Raw genomic sequence first — 8,172 nt, 5'->3', positions numbered from 1 at the left:
GCAGTCACTCGTGTTTATCCTCTGGCTGGCACTACACGCGCACCTCATCGTGCCCTCACTGAAGCCACTGAAAGCACTATTGCCCAACGGCCCAAGAAGCGATCTCGTGTTCTCAATGACCGAGAGCTTCTGGTTGCTCTTCATCAGAAACAGGATAGGCATCATGACTGGCTGAAGCGCCAAATGCACAGCCTCTTGGTGGATGTCAACCGCATTCGCAACCTTGCCACCAAGAATGCCTTTGTTGCCCATGAAACTTGTCGGCGTACATGGAAAGGGCTGACGCTTATGTGCTCTGAGGATGATCTTCAAGAGGATGGCTTCTCTGAACGTTTCAAGTTTGACTCCACACCTCCCCGAAGGGCTGTGCTGCGACGAACTCCCTCACTTGAAGACTCTGAGTTCTCTTCCTCTGCGGCAACTGTGAATGCCAGAGTGATCGAGGACGAAGACGATGCTACTTCACCGCCCCCTCCTTCAGCACGCGTCGACACTGCCCCGAGCTCGTCTGCACCGCCTAACAACACCGACGACCTTGCTACTTCACCTACTCCTCATGGGAACGAGTAGATGCTCTATGTCTTCAAACCTTTTTGGTCCTTACTGACAAAAGGGGGAGAAGCATATGAGTTTGATAGTCTTCAAGCGGGTCCATATGGGCGGTTACTTTATGTTTTGCCTAGTGTTTACAACTCTCGTTTTGATACATTTGGTTCTTTGAGTTGTAACACTTAAACTCGATGGTCGTCTGCTACTCATTTGCTACTTTGTGATGCGATGATAAATTCCGCATGTGCGACGATAAATTCCGCACTTAGATCATTTTGCAGACGTCCATTTTCCATTATGCATGTCATTATCTTCACATACTTTTCATGCATGATGAATTGTCATCATAAGTTGAAGAGGATCTCCACAAGTACAACCTGCCATGTGCATTTGCATTCCAAAAGCAAATTACTTATATGCACATCTTCAGGGGGAGCCCTTACAACTTATGAAGACAATTCCTTATCCTTTACAATTTCACATATTATATTCCCCGTTGAAAACTTCAACTAGTTTGTCATCAATCACCAAAAAGGGGGAGATTGTAAGTGCATCTAGTGCCACCCCTAGTTGGTTTTGGAGTATTGACGACAAACCTAGTTGAGGGACTAATGTGTTTGTGAGAATTGCAGGATAACACAGGTAGAAGTCCCTCATTGATTCGGTTTTCCTACCAGAGATGACCCCTAAAAATGTATGAAGACATTGAAGTCAAAGGTGGTATGTGAAGATATTCACATTGAAGACTATGACAAGAGAAGACATCGCATGAAGACTATGGAGCTCGAAGACTTAGATCTTTCGTAGTTCTTTTTCTTCTTTGTTGAGTCATAGGAACCACCGTACTGTTAAGTGGGGTCCAAGAGAACCAGCCAGAATGACTGAAGTGATGCTTAACCAAAATCCTATGCCTTCGAGTGAAGACTATGAGAGCGAATCTTGTCCAGAGTTGGACAAGTCAGCTTTGCTTGTAGCCCAAGTAAAGTTGCCGTGTGTGTTTGAAATCTGACCGTTGGAACACGTGTCAGTTCCTTAGTGACCCAGGGTCATTTCGGACAAATCAGGTCGGGTTGCCTAGTGGCTATAAATAGCCCACCCCCTACAACCATAAACGGTTGGCTGCTCAGAGTTAAAGTACGGCTGTTGTCATTTGAGAGCAACCCACCTCGAAGCCTTTGAGAAAGAATTCCTTGCGAGGATAAAGTCCTAACCACCCAGAGCGAAAGAGTGTTAGGCATCACTTAAGTCGTCTTGTTTGTGTGATCTGAAGACTTATTACACTTGAGGACTATGAATCCTTCAGACGGTTAGGCGTCACGTTCTGAGCATCCAAGAGTCATTGTGGATCGCCGGTGAATGAAGTTTGTGAAGGTTTGGGAGTCTACCTTGAAGACTTACCAGGGTGATTGGGTGAGGTCTGTGTGACCTTAGTTCAAGGGGAATACGGTGAGGACTAAGGGTTCTGAGCTGCGTGTTCAGGACTGGGTGTCCGGGACTGTGTGTCCTCAGGTTTAAATACCTAGCCGCCCTAACCAGACGTACAGTTGTCACAGCAACTGGAACTGGTCCAACAAATCATTGTCTTCAACGGGTCACTGGTTTCATCCTTCCCTTCCCTTTACTTACTGTTGGACCTTGTGAAGTCATTGCATGATTGCATTATCTTTTGTCTTCACTAAGTAACTGCTTGTTCTGATTGGCTTCACAATATCTTCCTACCTGATCCTTACTGCCTAGCTACTATAAGTCATTGTGCTTTCACTTCATTGATTACCTGACTAAGGTTTGCCTAGTGTAGTCTACCTTCCGCTGCGTGGTAATAGGTTTACTTTTATCGTTTGTCTTCAAAACTTCCCTGTTTAGAAGACTTTCATAAAAATCGCCTATTCACCCCCCCCCCCTCTAGTCGATCACTAGCACTTTCATAGTGTGCCATGCTTTACGGCTTAGTACCGGGACTTAAACGACGTTTTGAACGTCATGGAGCATATGAGATGTTCCAGGAGTTGAAGTTAATATTTCAAGCAAATGCCCGTATTGAGAGATATGAAGTCTCCAATAAGTTCTATAGCTGCAAAATGGAGGAGAATAGTTCTTTTAGTGAACATATACTTAGAATGTCTGAGTACCACAACCACTTGACTCAGCTGGGAGTTAATCTTCCTGATGATAGTGTCATTGACAGAGTTCTTCAATCACTGCCACCAAGCTACAAGAGCTTCGTGATGAACTATAATATGCAAGGGATGGATAAGACGATTCTTGAGCTCTTCGCAATGCTAAAAGCTGCGGAGGTAGAAATCAAGGAGGAGCATCAAGTGTTGATGGTCAACAAGACCACCAGTTTCAAGAAAAAGGGAAAGGGAAGAAGGGGAACTTCAAGAAGAACAGCAAACTAGTTGCTGCTCAAGTGAAGAAACCCAAGTCTGGACCTAAGCCTAAGACTGAGTGCTTCTACTGCAAAGGGACTAGTCACTGGAAGCGAAACTGCCCCAAGTATTTGGCGGAGAAGAAGGGTGGCAAAGTGAAAGGTATATTTGATATACATGTTATTGTTGTGTACCTTACTAATGCTCGCAGTAGTGCCTGGGTATTTGATACTGGTTCAGTTGCTAACATTTGCAACTCAAAACAGGGGCTATGGATTAAGCGAAGATTAGCTAAGGACGAGGTGACGATGCTTGTGGGAAATGGTTCCAAAGTCGATGTGATCGCAGTCGGCACGCTACCTCTACATCTACCTTCGGGATTAGTTTTAGACCTAAATAATTGTTATTTGGTGCCAGCGTTGAGCATGCACATTATATCTGGATCTTGTTTGATGCGAGACGGTTATTCATTTAAATCAGAGAATAATGGTTGTTCTATTTATATGAGTAATATATTTTATAGTCATGCACCCTTGATGAGTGGTCTATTTTTACTAAATCTTGATAGTAGTGATACACATGTTCATAGTATTGAAGCCAAAAGATGCAGAGTTGATAATGATAGTGCAACTTATTTGTGGCACTGCCGTTTAGGTCATATTGGTGTAAAGCGCATGAAGAAACTCCATTCTGATGGACTTCTGGAATCACTTGATTATGAATCACTTGGTACTTGCGAACCATGCCTCATGGGCAAGATGACTAAAACTCCGTTCTCCGGAACAATGGAGCGAGCAACAGACTTATTGGAAATCATACATACTGATGTATGTGGTCCAACGAACATTGAGGCTCGCGGCGGATATCATTATTTTCTCACCTTCACAGATGATTTGAGCAGATATGGGTATATCTACTTAATGAAACACAAGTCTGAAACATTTGAAAAGTTCAAAGAATTTCAGAGTGAGATGGAAAATCATCGTAACAAGAAAATAAAGTTTCTACGATCTGATCGTGGAGGAGAATATTTGAGTTACGAGTTTGGTCTTCATGTGGAACAATGCGGAATAGTTTCGCAACTCACGCCACCCAGAACACCACGGCATAATGGTGTGTCCGAATGTCGTAATCATACTTTACTAGATATGGTGCGATCTATGATGTCTCTTACTGATTTACCGCTATCGTTTTGGGGTTATGCTTTAGAGACAGCTGCATTCACGTTAAATAGGGCATCATCTAAATCCGTTGAGACAACACCTTATGAATTATCGTTTGGCAAGAAACCCAAGTTGTCGTTTCTTAAAGTTTGGGGTTGCGATGCTTATGTGAAGAAGCTTCAACCTGATAAGCTCGAACCCAAATCAGAGAAATGTGTCTTCATAGGATACCCAAAGGAGACTGTTGGGTACACCTTCTATCACAGATCCGAAGGCAAGATATCCGTTGCTAAGAATGGATCCTTTCTAGAGAAGGAGTTTCTCTCGAAAGAAGTGAGTGGGAGGAAAGTAGAACTTGATGAGGTAATTGTACCTGCTCCCTTATTGGAAAGTAGTTCATCACTGAAATCAGTTCCAGTGATTCCTACACCAGTAAGTGAGGAAGCTAATGATGATGATCATGAAACTTCTGATCAAGTTACTACCGAACCTCGTAGGTCAACCAGAGTGAGATCCACACCAGAGTGGTACGGTAATCTTGTTCTGGAGGTCATGTTACTTGACCATGACGAACCTATGAACTATGAGGAAGTGATGATGAGCCCAGATTCCGTAAAATGGCTAGAGGCCATGAAATCTGAAATGGGATCCATGTATGAGAACAAAGTGTGGACTTTGGTTGACTTTCCCGATGATCGGCAGGCCATAGAGAATAAATGGATCTTCAAAAAGAAGACTGACGCTGATGGTAATGTTACTGTCTACAAAGCTCGACTTGTTGCAAAATGTTTTCGACAAGTTCAAGGAGTTGACTACGATGAGACATTCTCACCCGTAGCAATGCTTAAGTCCGTCTGAATCATGTTAGCAATTACCGCATTTTATGATTATGAAATGTGGCAAATGGATGTCAAAACTGCATTCCTTAATGGATATCTTCAAGAAGAGTTGTATATGATGCAACGAGAAGGTTTTGTCGATCCAAAAGGTGCTAACAAAGTGTGCAAGCTCCAGTGATCCATTTATAGACTGGTGCAAGCCTCTCGGAGTTGGAATATACGCTTTGATAGTGTGATCAAAGCATATGGTTTTATACAGACTTTTGGAGAAGCCTGTATTTACAAGAAAGTGAGTGGGAGCTCCGTAGAATTTCTGATATTATGTGTAGATGACATATTGTTGATCGGAAATGATACTGAATTTCTGAATAACATAAAAGGATACTTGAATAAGAATTTTTCAATGAAAGACCTCGGTGAAGTTGCTTATATATTGGGCATCAAGATCTATAGAGAGACATCAAGACACTTAATTGGACTTTCACAAAGCACATACCTTGATAGAGTTTTGAAGAAGTTCAAAATGGATCAGGCAAAGAAAGGGTTTTTGTCTGTGTTACAAGGTGTGAAGTTGAGTCAAACTCAATGTCCGACCACTTCAGAAGATAGAGAGAAAATGAAAGTCATTCCCTATGCTTCATCCATAGGTTCTATCAGGTATGCGATGTTGTGTACTAGACCTGGTGTGTGCCTTGCTATTAGTTTAGCGGGGAGGTACCAAAGTAATCCAGGAGTGGATCATTGGACAACAGTCAAGAAAATCCTGAAATACATGAAAAGGACTAAGGATATGTTTCTCGTTTATGGAGGTGACAAAGAGCTCATCGTAAACGGTTACGTCGATGCAAGTTTTGACACTGATCCGGATGACTCTAAGTCACAAACCGGATACCTGTTTTTTATTAAACTAGTAGAGTGGCCCGCTCGATGAGCGGGCTAGAGTTTTATAAATTTAAATAATATGACTCAATGTTGGGGATATCGCTTATCGGGAACTTATCGGTTGACCTATGATAAGGGGTAAATCGGTTAGTTTATCGGCATATCGGCCGATTTATCGCCATATCAGTTGATTTATCGGCCGATTTATCTTATCAGTCAGACAACGGTAAGCGATAAATCCGCCGATTTATCGGAATATCGGAAGATATCTTGAACAGTGATAGGACTATATTAATTGAATTTTTAAAGTAACTTTGGAACAATCAAATGTACTGTTCGTGATTGGTGGCATTTTGGAAATTCAACCCAATTGATCTTTCCCTAGTTTTTTTCTTTGATGATATATAAATATACTCTCTTTGTCCTAAATATAAGTCTTTATAGAGATACTACTATATACCACATATGGATGTATATAGATGCATTTTAGAGTGTACATTCACTCATTTTGCTCCATATGTAGTCCATCGTGCAATCTTTACAAAGACTTATATTTAGGAACAGTGTGAGTATATAGTTTATCCATTTACCTGCTGATTATGCATGTTGTAGCGAGGGCATCTTCTTTAGTACCACTTTAGTTTGCCAGATTTGAAAATCAATAATAAACGTGCTAGTAAAGACCTTGATCTCATTCTTATTTGAAAGAAATTTTGAAAAATAGTTGTCATAGGATTGTAGAATTTGTGTATTTTTTCTATATAATTGGTATTAGAGGAATTTTCATCTATTTAATCTACTATGTGTTTCTCTGAACAAAAGGGATGAATAATGTCACTTTTCATATGAATCAAAGTGACCCTACCTAGTTGGGTAGATAGGAACTAAATTTAAGATTTTAGGTGTATACGATACATAATGACATTGTTATATAACTACCACAAATATTGTGATAAATAAGATATGAAATGTGCATGTAAGATCCTTAGTAATCTTTAGTGTAAGATCCTTAGTAATCTTTAATTCAGGGACATATGATTATTATAGTATTTTTAAAGTACTATATTAATGATCATATATGTCTCTTCTTATGTGCTATTATATTAATAAAAACATTTTTTGCGAAACATATTAATAGAAACATTGTGAGGTAGCTTATAGTTTTGATGCAATATTATATCAGGCGTGTGTATTAGATGTATCATATTTTATGATCCAAATAATGATGAAGGAGCGAAGCAAGACCAACATGTTGTTTATGTGATCTTCCTAATGGGGATAGGAAAGCAAAACAAATTTATCCCCTTTAATAAGTTTGGTGACTAAATAATGTAATCCTTCTCATTTTAATTAATTTATGTATATGCTTGATAATATCATTGACTTTCTCTGGTATGACATACATAATGATTTAGACATCATAACAGTATCCACGATGCAAAATGTTGAGCATTATTTTGTAGATGCACATGCTTATTTTTTGTGAAAGATAAATGGAAAATAAATAAATACTTTTCATGCACATGTTATTTTATTTGATATATTTATATATCGATAGCCAAAATTAGATCATTCTGTTGGTTAGATTTCTAGAACGTCTTCTATTTGGCAAAAGATGTCATATTTTTTTTCAAAAAATTCTCCATGATATCCCCCACTTTATTTGTGCAGTAACATATATTCATATAAACAATATGGACAAGGTGCATTCTGTAGACCGTCTATATAAAATACCTTCCATATATGTTCGAAAAAAATGTATGGGTTATGGAGGACTCTCGGCAGCATAAGAAAGCACACCCTACGCTATTACATTAATTCTTCATCAAGTAATCTATCAAATTGAACTAAGCATAACGATCAATGTGCATCTTTTACCCCCTCTATAAAAAAATCATATATTTTGAGAGATGTACAATTTATATATGTGTCTCATGGTTTGCCCGTCTCACGTTAATTCTTTATGTAATTTGTCATGTTGTATTAGGGTTTGTCTAGGGTCCATCTAGATGTGTCTTAGTTATTGCAGATCTAAGTAACACAAGCAAGCATAGAATCTAGATGTGCTTCAGAAAAATTGTTGTATTAACTATTAAATTATATACAGCGAGATGTGGTTAATGCAGTTTTCCATCTGCCTATTAATTAACCACTCATGCATACACACCTGACAATATGTAAAGTAATTTATAATGCAGTTTAATTTATGTCTCAAATAATACATTTTGACGCTAAGGCATCAACAACATAAAGTCAAGAACTAGAACTACATTTTGATTACCTCCTGCAAGGAATTTTCCTAGCTCTCTTCACATCCACAAAAAGCACGCCCATAAACTTGGCTGCCATCGTTAACAAATCAATAGTGAT

This window comes from Triticum aestivum, chromosome 6A (assembly GCF_018294505.1).
Source record: "Triticum aestivum cultivar Chinese Spring chromosome 6A, IWGSC CS RefSeq v2.1, whole genome shotgun sequence".
Classification (NCBI taxonomy): domain Eukaryota; kingdom Viridiplantae; phylum Streptophyta; class Magnoliopsida; order Poales; family Poaceae; genus Triticum; species Triticum aestivum.
This window is presented reverse-complemented; position numbering follows the sequence as displayed.